Consider the following 11,902-nt stretch of genomic DNA (forward strand, 5'->3'; position numbering starts at 1 on the left):
AGGGAAGGGCAGTTAGGGGCAACCAGGCAGGCAGATAGGTGAGCGGTTAGGAGCCAGCAGTCCCAGATTACAAGAGGGATTTCTGGCAGTCGGACACCCCCTGAGGGGTCCTGGAATGGAGAGGGTGCAGGCAGGGCTGAGGGACCCCTTCCCCCATGCACAAATTTCATGCACCAGGCCTATAGTGCTTTAATAAGAAGTCATTTGAAACTCAGAAATAAAGAGCTGGAATCAAAAATCTCCAAAGGGCAAACTTCTCAAGATGATATCCAAAGAGAATTGGAAAAATATGTGCGACTCTACCAAGAATAATTGGAAGGCAGAAAATTATTGGAAAATAAACTAACTGAGTAAGTCAAATGCAGAATCAGAGAAAATAAATTTAACTCATTAATTAGCCTCTAAACTTTAAACATAGTTACTATTTGGCCAGGTTCATAGATTAGTAGGGCCTGAAAGCCAACGAAATCTTATAACTTTGAAAGAGATGTTAGTAAATAAACTTTCCTTTCAAATATCCCTCCAAGACAGTTTCATCTCTCCCCCTTTTTGCTTTTACATGCCCTTATTTCCCCCTCCCTAAATATTTTCATTGGACATTGAATATGCAAATTGACTGTCATACCATAAGGAGCAATCAGCAGGGACCTGAGGTCTACTACTAGTCTTTAAGCTGAGTGTCTTGAAGCTCTAAAATTTAGACAGCGATACTATTATAAAACTAGGGGCCCGGTGCACAAAATTTGTGCACTGGGGGTGGGGGGCCCCTCAGCCCAACCTGCCCCCTCTCACATACTGGGAACCCTCAGGGGATGTCCTACTGACAGCTTAGGCCCGCTCCCCATGGGAGGGGACTGGACTGATCAAGGGAAAGCACCAGCCCCATCACCCCGCTGCTGCAGCCACTGCCAGTCACCACAGCCACCAAGGTGATTTCATCAACACGGACTTCAGTCCCTTCACCATGAAAAAATGACAACTTTCTTTAGGCATTTTCAAGATGTGTCTTTCATAGGCTATGACATTTCTTTCTTTTTTTTTATCCTCACCTGAGGATATGTTTCCATTGACTTTTAGAGAATGTGCAAGAGAAAGGGAAAGGCAGAGAGAAACATCAAAGTGAGAGGAACACTTTGATTGGTTGCCTCCTGCATGAGCCCTGATCTGGGCCCTGGCCAGGGAGGAGCCTGCAACCTAGGTACATGCCCTTGATCAGAATTGAACCCAGACCCTGCGGTCGGCAGGCCGAGGCACTATCCACTGAGCCAAACCGGCTAGAGCAGGATATGACATTTCTCAGCCTTCCGGCAGCAGACCTTCGTTTTTTCCTCCAGAAGTGTGGTGAAAAACCCTAGATCACCTTTTTGGATTCTATTACCCAAGTCACTAAGAATATTACCAGTGGCATACAGGAAACTTAGCCAATGAGCAGTCAGAAAAGGTGTTTCCTCTGTTGTTCACACCAATAGCCAGCTGGGCCCTGCCCAGGCCTAAAGCCTCTGGCCGAGGCTTTAGGCTTGGGCAGGGGACCCCCAGCTCCCTCCGATCGCCGGCTCCACCCTTCCCAGGCCTGCCCAGGCCGAAAGCCTCTGGCTGAAGCTTTAGGCCTGGGCAAGGGACCCCCAGCTCCCTCCGATCACTGGCTCCACCACTGTCCCCTCGGCTCTGATCTCAGGCTTGGCCCTGCCCAGGAGCCCCCTGGCTCAGGCCCTTCCCAGGCTGCTCAGAGCCCACACGGGGCTTATCTCAGAGTGACCTGGGTGCCAGGATGTTCCCAGGACCCAGGTGCTGGGCGCCTATGTATGCAAATTAACCGCCATATTTGTTGGGTTAATTTGCATACTCTGATTGGCTATGGGCATAGCGGAGGTACGGTCAATTTACATGTTTGTCTATTATTAGGTAAGATTTCTTATCCTCTAAATAGAAATACTTAAGATAACAACTTAAACACAAAGGGTTAAGTTACTCCAACACATTCTGGTACTTGGTATATTTACTTTCTTGATTGTGATCTTTGTTACTATCAATAGACTAGAGACCCGGTGCATGAAATTCGTGCACAGATAGGGTCCCTAGGCCTGGCCAGTGATCAGGGCCTATCAGGGCCTTCTGGCTGCTGGCCGGGGCCTCCCTTTGTTCCACGCTGCCCCCTGGTGGTCAGCGCATGTCATAGTGAGCAATCAAACTCTGGTCTCTTGATCGAACTCCCGAGGGGACACTTTGCATATTAGTCTTCTATATATATAGACGGCCTCTGGAGCTATTTTTGTTCATTTGATCACCAGCCAGGCTATCTTCTTCTTCCTTAGAGGCTGTTGCTTGAAATTATGCCTTGGTGTCAAATGATTACTATCTCCAAGGTAATGGGTTTATTGCATAAGGTGGTGAAGGCAAATGCTTGACAATGTCTTTGAGGGATTTTTTTTTAATCCCTGAAGTGACTACTAAATATGTCCAAGGGCATCTTTAAGGGTCTTGTAAGTACAGCCCTTCCAGAGGCAGCAAGTATTACCTGATAAGCCGTCTGCATCACTGATAGCCTCCTACTTTGGATTACTTAGCTGGGAGCCCCTCTCCCCACTGCCTGGAAACATAAGTACTTTTTTAGAAAAATTAAGAACCTATACTTGAATAGAGTAGATCTTATCTGACACATTTTCATTTCTAAAATGCTATTTAATGGGCAATTCCATTTACTATCGTGGCTACTTTAAAATACTGCAAGTCACTTAATGAAAAATAAAAGATAGTTTTCCCAGGACTGAGGAGAGGCTAGCAGAGGTCATCAAGGAACTTCTCCTGGAGAAACAGCAGCAGTGACTTTTGCTCAGCGCTCCTAATATGAGGCCAGTCCTGGAAACGCCTTTTGTCAGAAATCTTAATAATAGTTTGGTACCCAAGAGAAATTCTACTCCAAGAGAAAATGTGGAGATTCCTACCTCAAGGCCATGCACTTCAACTTACCGCAAGGTTAGTTATATTATCTGTTTTTCCCTTGGGTTTCTGATTTCTGATATAATTCTTGTGTTTCATTTGGTGAAATTCTAAGTTGCTGAATTGACTAATACACAGTAATAAAAAGTCTTAATCATTGTGCTAATATAGAAAGGAGACAGAAATTTTATAATCATTTTTAAGTCCCGGGATCTCCCATTTTCAAGAGACACCTAACATTAACTTTATTCAATTAATATGACTAAAGTGACACATTTTAAACTTCTTAAAAAGCTGCATTTCAGTTTGGTTTTAGAAATTATATATTATTGTCTAATAATCAGTAGTATACTTGGAGATGCTTTGGCTTACTTTTTAATGGATTTTAATTTGATGATGGTTCATAACAATTTTTAAGTTTTGCTGAACCCTGACTTTTCCACCCCTAAGCATAAGTGAATGATTGACATCTAAATACTTAACCATACATGGATGGTTGCTACTTAAATGGAGATAAATTCTTTTTATGAATTAAATAAACTTATAGCACTAATGGGATTAATTTCAGTCTTTAAGTGAAAAGGTTTGTCATCTTCTTAGGTCAGAGAACTGTTAATTGTTATTTACTTCAGCATTTTTATTCCAATTGTTATAAAAATGTCTTGCTGAGCAGCTGTGCATTTCATAAAATAGTTAGTTTAGCAAATATTTGAATTTTTATTTTTAAATTTATGTATTAATATTTGAATTTTTAAATGAAGTTTACTTATGTCTGTTTATCTTGACAGCACTTGAATGACTGATGACTAAGATGGCAATGATAGGGAGTCTTAAAATAGCAACTAGTTTTCATTGTGTAGCAGTGCTATTAAAATATTAATTCTTCATCTTATTATTGAGTTCTTCAGCAATAGAATTCCTGTTTGGTTCTTTTTTATACTTCTCATCTGTTTGGTAAAGTACTACTTCTGTTCATTAATTTTATTCCTGAGCTCATTGAACTGACTTTTGAGTTTTCTTGTATCTCGCTGAGTTCCTTCATGACTATTTGGCTATTTTGATTTCTCTGTTCATTTAGATCACAATCGTCCATTATTTTGAGTTTCTTTCTGGAGAATTGTGGTAGGTTGTGTGTGGCCAGTTGAGGGGAGCCCGTTTGTGAGCCCACTGAGCTGCTACCTCATTCCCTTTGGCCACTGGCAGCAGTGTGTGCTGTGGCCTGGAGGCTGGAGACTTGGCTCTGCTGCTGCTACTGGTCTGTGGTGGTGTGAGCACAGCTGTAACTGGAGAGGGACCTGGATTTGGGGAGGGGGAGGGAATGCTGCTGGGCAGTGGTGTGGGCACTGCACCCTGCGTCCCCTAACACTACTGTGTGTGCTAGGGCTTGTCCTTGGAGAACTGCAGTAGGGGCCTGTCCTGCTCTTCTCTCCATCCTGCCTCTCCTGCACATCCCAAGACGCCCACTTTCCAGGTTGAGCAGAGGAGCCTTTGTTGGGTGCTATATGTCCACTTGTTGTAGATTTAAGAGGAGACACACTTTGTCATGATGCTGATGTCACACGCTGAAATACCCATTTCAATCAATGACGATGGTATATAGTTTTAAAGATGTTTTTATGGTCTTTTTCATGCAGAGGAAGGTAGCACAGGCCTGTGCTAAATGAGACGTCAACCTAGTTCTCTCAGTTTGCTTCATCATAACACAACGTAGAAGAGCAAAGCTAAGAATTTCTAGACAGCCTTTTGGCCAAATAAGGTCTCAGTTGTCCCAAATTTGTGAAACGGGGTTACTGGGTACAAAAAAAAAAAAAAAAAAAAAAAAAAAAAAAAAAAAAAATCAAATGCTTTTGTAAATTGTTAAGCAAAACTATGATGCAGAGTTGAAATGTTTTCACCAGAAAATCAGAAAATGTCTCATTTTGCAAAATGAATAGGAAAGAGTATGTAAATGCAGAAGCAATGCAAGGGAAGATATTTGTGGAGATTTTTTTGTTTAGTATTTTGGGAGGAATGAGGTACTTACTTTTAGTATTTCTATATAAATTGAAAAGAATAGTTGATTTTAAACTTAACATTGTAGATTCAAGGTATACATTGTTTCCTTGTGGGGCATTGGTTCACCAAATCATGCTAGACTCAGTAAGAGAGAGTATGAAGCACCAATCTATCAAGATATAGAGATGGGTCGCCAAAATTTCTATAGCAGTTGTTGTTTACAAAATTCTTAGACCTACGGAAAGAAGGTGCCTTGTAGAGTCACTGGGAATGTAATTATTACCATTAGGAAAACAACTAATTCTATGAGAGATGGTAACATGTTGTCTAAATTAATAGAAAAGGGTGGGTTTGGCGATGGGGCAGTACAAAACAACAGACTTCTAAAGATTTTTAAACTATGATTCTAAAGAGTAAATGTTACAAACACATCAATATTGAATTTGTTTATCAATCCCCTTTATTTGCAAGGTTTAAACATTTTGGACTATTCCTACTATGGAGTTCTGTGTTATTCGGCATTGTTTTTCTAACTTTAAGGACAATGATTTGTATAATCAAGTATCGCTCTAATCTGTGATTTCACGTCTCTTCATGTTGATGATATTTAGGTTTGTTGCCTTTGTCATCATTACATGGAGGTGAGCCTTATCCAATTGATTCCATTGTACTGATATAGATTGCTACATATCTGTTTTTCTAATTCTTACCGTTATTTTTCACATTCTAGTTTAATACTGGATGTTTGTCCAATACATCAGAAGTGATTTCACAATTTTATTTCACTTGTTATTTAATGATATTATGATAAATTACAAAAGTTAAAATTAGCTTGAACAGACATATCACTAGATTTTCGTGCACATAGAATTGTTTTCTTAGAACTGAAAATTTAAAAATTTATTCTTGAGAATCTTATAACTGATAGAATTTCTCTGATTTCAAAATTTTTTATATTCAACTGTTTTTCAGTATTTGTGTTCCTAACACAATGCATGTCACATAGTTCCTCATTGTCCTTTCAATCTGTGTTAAATAGGGAGACTCAATTTTACATTGATTGATTTCGGACTTTTGATTCATTTCTAAGACTTTCATAAAATATTAGAACTCTAATAATTTATTTAAATAATTTTTTCTATTTCTCAAATGTGTATTCAGTTAGCAACTCTTTGTATACAAATACATGAAAGCTAAAATAGTTACTATTCCTAAGACATTACCTTTGTACATAGCAGACAGAACATTGTGTCTCAACAAAATATTGAGTCTCAGTGCTTCCCAAGGAAACACAGACCTCATGTTTACATCAACAAGCAGTGCCTTTTTACTCTGCATTTTACCTCTTTTCAAACTCTCACTGTGGTTATGCTAGTTTCTCAGAAGGCAGAAGCAGAGCTTAATAAACTTGTTTATCACATCAATTATATGCTCTATATAATTCCTCATGTCTTCCTTCACTTTATTTTGTCCACTTAGAGAATTACACTGTAGTCATTTTATCTTTTAAAGGCAACAGATAATTGCTCAACTTCTTCCTATGCTTTTTTTTCATTCATTTTTCTCTGTACTTAACTTTTCAGCTCCTTGATCAGCAAATTTTTTCTCAGTTCTTTTTTTCTGCAACAAAATACATGTTTTTGATATTTACAAACTGATAATGTATTTCTTTCGCACATTAACCCGTTTACAGCTAGATAATGAATTGCTATGGTTTAAATGTGCCAATGTACTTGATTTTATTATGTTTAGTATATTACATTTATTTTTATAACATTTAAAATAATAATGATATCAAAATTTAACTTAAAAATATCAATAGTTACTGAACATATATCCCACATGGGAATGTAGATGTGTGTGTGGTTTGTATGTGTATATCAATTGGTCTCAAAAAGAGAAGGCAACATTATTTTCCAACCTGTAATATCAAATATAATTGAATGGTAGCCTATCAATAAATTAGTGTTGCCTGGTCGGTGTGGCTCTGTGGTTGAGCGTCGACCTATGAACCTGGAGGTCACGGGTTTGATTCCAGGTCAGGGCATATGCCTGGGTTGCAGGCTTGATCCCCAGTGTGGGGCATGCAGGAGGCAGACGATCAATGATTCTCTCTCATCATTGATGTTTCTATCTCTCTCTCCCTCTCCCTTTCTGTCTGAAATAAATAAACTCAATAAAAATATAAAAAAATAAAATAAATAAATTAGTGTTGAATGAAAGAACATATATTTGAATTTGTTGTGTTTGGCTGTTGTTGTTGGCTTCTTTACATTTCTCTTTCTAAAATACAACTTCCCCTCTTTAAAGTGGGGCCTGTTTTGAACAATGTGCATTAAGTATAAAGTCAAGGAAGGAGAAGACATTTCTGTAAATGTAGAGCAGTCACCTTTCTTGTTGGAGCTGTGTTGGGGTAAGTGGCTAATGACAGCCCTGTTTCCCTTTTGAGATTAGATCAGAGGAGTCAGGCAGATGGAGATGGACTTACTAGCTTGCTTACTCACACATAGTAAGGCATTGGAAAATGTGGTTTAGATGTGGGGTCACAGGGCTTCTGAACACTCATCCCAAATCAGGAAGTTTCACTCCCAGTTGTGAGTGGAGGAAAGAAATACCTGACACCTGTCCCTGGGCAGGCTGCTCCCTGCAGAGATGAGAGCAGACCCAAATTCATGTGACTGTGGGCAGACATGTCTTTTCAAACAAGTGTTTTGGAGCTAAGCAAGCATCCTTAGTTCCTTTTCTCAAGTGCACACATGAGGTAAATCTCCTGCCCTCTCGTGAGGAAGGTAGAGGGAATCTAAGGCCTCATGTGGAGACAGAAGGGCAGAGAAGTGAAGGTGCTCCTATACTTTCTGATGGGGTTAAATCATAATGGAAATTAAGTTCATGTCTTGTATACAGACCAACTAAGGATGAAAGAGGTTGGGCAGAAGTATGCTAGATGGTAAAGAGAAATCTGTTTTGTGTTTTAAATTTTGCTATAGATAACCCCCAACGCAGATAATTCATTTGTTGATTGATTTTGGTAAACCAAGTTTTATTTGTAGGGAATGGATAGTTCCTTTAAGGAATAATTTCCTTAGTTTAGCTAAAGATTTTCTCCTTTAAGTTTTTTGTCCTGTGGCTAAATAATTTGTGCTTTATAAATTGAGTGTAATGACTGCTACTTAATAGGATTTATGATATTAATTTCTGTTCCTATATTTTTACTCATTGCTTTAAAACTTATAATTGAGTTAGAAGCTACTATTTTGTGTCTCATACCAAAACATTATTGAGCTACATGACAGTTTCACATATTCATTTTCTCTGAGTTATAGTTAAAAATCTATGTATTTTTCCTGAATATGAGGAAGGAGCTGGCACAGAACCTTAGTCTCAGGGAGAAGCCTTGGAGCCCACTTTGGGCCTGCAGCTAATTGGTTTTGTGACCTCAGGCAACCTGTAATCTCTCTGAGCCTTTGTTGCCTCTTAGGTCAAATTAGGGACTTGGACTAAGTTGGTGATTTTCATTGGTCATGCTTGTATGCCTGCAGACAAGTCCTCCACTGTCTAAAAGAGAGACAGGAACCAGAAAGTAAATGACACTCTGCGTAACCACAGGAGCTGCCACAAAATAAGAATGTTAAATATTGTGCAATTTATTCAGGGGATATTAAAGCCTTCAAGCAGAATTGTGTATTCGGAGCCAAAGTTTCAAAGTTTGCTTATCTGGTTTCTCAATCACTAACATATTAGAAATGGCAGTTAAGGGGAGGTAGAAAAGACTGGCTGCTAATGACAGACAAATTGACACTAGCAAGAAATACAAGAAAGAAACAGAGCATGAAGGAAGTTATACCAATTCCAAATCCTAGCAGTTTGTTCATATTTATCTGCACTATGATTTGTGTAAGAAAGCAGAAATCTATGGAACTTTCCGTTAAATATGACATATAGAGTATATGCTTGATAAAAAATATAAAAAATAAATCAGCGATCTTCATACCTTAAATCTTTTTTCAGACTAGCACTTTTATTTTTAGAATTTGCATGAAAATGTTTATATAATAAGACAAATCGAGCTGCCTCACTGAAGGGGGGTGGAGACTCTGAAGTTCTCAATCCTGCAGGTGTCCCCAGGGGAAACAGATTCCTGTGGGACAGAGTTTGGGAACTGCCAGTTCTGAGAACAATCCCTAATGACAAATCCTTTGAATTGAAAGTTGCTGGTACATTGTTTTCATGTGTGTGCTTTTCTCACCTTTCTATATTGTTGAAAATGACACAATAGAAATAAAATGGCAAATGTGTTTTCCTTATTATCATTGAGACTTCAAGCTCCTTTCACCTTCTGGACACAGTCCTCACTTAGAAATAAGCATAAACATCACAGAAGTAAATATTTAGGAAAGGAGCTTTTGGGGGAACAGATAATAATGTTCAATAGGTAGTTTCTTAATTCAAGTTGTGTAAAAATGTGACACACATAGTACCTATTTCATTAATGTTGACGTAAAATCTACACTAATAAAAGAGAAACATGCAAATTGACAATCACTTCGCTATGCCCAGCAGCCAATCAGGAGCGAGTATGCAAATTTACCCAACAAAGATGGTGCTGCTGGAGTGTCCGGGCCTGTCAGCCTGGCCAGGCACCGCAGGAGCCCAGTGGCAAGGCTGGATCCGCTGCCAGAGGGGGCAGATCTAGCCTTGCCACTCCGCCGCTGCTAGAGTGTCTTGGCCTATCTGCCCTCCTGGGCCTCACCAGGACCAAGCAGTGAGGCTGGATCCGCCCCCTATGGCAGCGGATCCAGCCTCGCTGCTCCTCTGCTGCTAAAGTGTGAAGGTAGGTTTAAATCCCTTATCACCTGCTGTGTTTCCACCTTTGTTCTTAGCCTGAGGAATTCTACTTCTTTAGACTGCTGCTGTTCATTCAATACTTCAAAGATTCAAGTTGTCTTTGTTCATTTTGTCCAATTTGCTCTTTAAATTATCTCTATCAACACAAGCCTCTTGATATGCATGAGAGGCCTTATTTACTTGTTCTCGGCCCACAGAACTTGTTTCTTCATCTAATAGAGCACCTGTAAGCTTTTCTTCCAAAAATCTTACTCTTTTCTTTAGGAAAGAGTTTTTTTTCTCTGAATCCTTGAGGCATTTTTTGATGTCTTCATCCAAAAACAGTGTCAAGGGCAAAATGTGAAGCAACAGACTCATCTGAATATATCAAGACCGGAGTCACTTATCTCTTTTATGGGCTTTTTCATGATTTAGAATGCAGACACCATCTTCTACCGAGTCAGGCTGCGTTTGGATCCCCAGCGTTGGCAAGGAGTCACCAGGGGTCACCACGGGCTCGGAAGACACTGGCTCTTCCCCTGCGAAGGCAGCTGCTCCAGGTACACCTCGGAGGGTTCCCATTGCTTTGGCCTGGGCTGTGCCAGGACCGACCAGTGGGCTGGGGCCTGGGGATCAGGAAGGAGTGGCAAGCGGGGCAGGAGAAGCTGAAGCGCCATCAGGAGCAGACAGACCCTTAACCCAGCAACACGCCCGCCAGGCTCAGAACGCTGTGTGGCTCCTCAGCGCCCCCATGGGCCGCCCTCACCCCCCCTCCACAGCAGGGAAACATGACTCAGGGGGCTGGAGGCTAGCAGCACTCAGCCTGAAGGGGGCTGGAAAGCTCATTTTAAAGAAAAATCAATTTAAGTAAAAAATAAAAAAGCTAAAATTTTATAAATAGCAGTGTTTCTTGGAATCGCAAAGTAATGCATTCCGTGTGAAATATAACTTGACTTGTTTAAACTTCTTTAAACCAATGGTATCAAACATTACTTTTCTGAAAATATGGTTATTCAATGGACCAATAATAATTGCATTTTTATCAGATTAATCTAAATTGCATTATATATGACTGTTCTCTATTATCGAAAATTAAAATGAATCTGAATTAATTTTATTTATGTGATTATTTTTCTATTTGTGCAATCCCCAATGCTCCAGTCTCTAAAAGTAATATTTAAAGGACAAATTTCATAAGCTATATATCATCCCGTGGCCGCAGCCATCTTGGTTAGGTTAATTTGCATACTTGCTCCTGATTGGCTGGTGGGCATGGCTTGTGGGTGTAGTGCAGTGATGGTTAATTTGCATATTACTCTTCTATTAGATAGGATGATTGTTCAGGGGTGGGCTATGTCATCTTCATCTTGTAACTCCAGTGCTTCTCATACTACCTTAGTGCATGGTGTTGAATAAATGAATGAAGGATGGGGAAAACCAGAAGCTCTGATACTTATCCATGATATCAATTAATACAGTGTGCAACCACTGAATTAATAATTATGTTTCATAGTATTCTTGTGTTGTTTATTGTATCCAGATATAGATGTCTTTATTCTTCTTAACACTTATACTTAGTTGTAGTTTAAAGAATATAATTCTTTTTCTTTCCAGATGCTGCTAAATTTGAAGCTGAATCCTATAGAGTTTGTCCTGTAGGATCTGTAGGATCAATCAGTCAGTCAAGTTCATGTCAAAATCTACTTTTGAAAACACAACAAGAATATAAAGAGATTTTGATGAAAAATTACATGCTCTGAAACATAAACAATAAAAAATTATTTACTGGACTGTTTACATAACATTTTGTTTTCCATTAGACACATGACATGAACTTTTTATTAAAGAAAAAAATTTGTGATCATACATTTGATGAAAATTTATATAGTATTTTAAACTGGGGTATTTTGGGGGCATCTAACTAAGTTTTAAGCAGATTTTGTAGATGAAAGCCAGCACTATTGAGTTACACATAACTCAGATTGCCCAAATACCAACTGTTTAAACAACATCCAAACAAACAACTTGTCATTCATATTTTAATGATGCTAGTTGATAGATTTTTTTGCATATTCCAATTTATCACAATATTGGGTCCTAAAGATTTAGATAGACATAATTTTGATATCTGCTGCTATGGCTTCTA

At 39.1% G+C, this 11,902-nt stretch overlaps 1 pseudogene across 1 annotated transcript in view; it reads right to left on the minus strand.

Moving 5' to 3' along the window:
- Positions 1-10,338, minus strand: part of LOC308241432 (5-azacytidine-induced protein 2-like) — a 188,295-nt pseudogene extending 177,957 nt beyond the window's left edge. Inside the window, exon 1 of the transcript in view lies at positions 9,786-10,338. The product of the transcript in view is annotated as a 5-azacytidine-induced protein 2-like (transcript). The remainder of the gene's footprint in view (positions 1-9,785) is intronic.
- Positions 10,339-11,902: the final 1,564 nt, after the last annotated feature.

Source organism: Plecotus auritus (assembly GCF_963455305.1).
Source record: "Plecotus auritus genome assembly, chromosome: 1".
NCBI lineage: Eukaryota > Metazoa > Chordata > Mammalia > Chiroptera > Vespertilionidae > Plecotus > Plecotus auritus.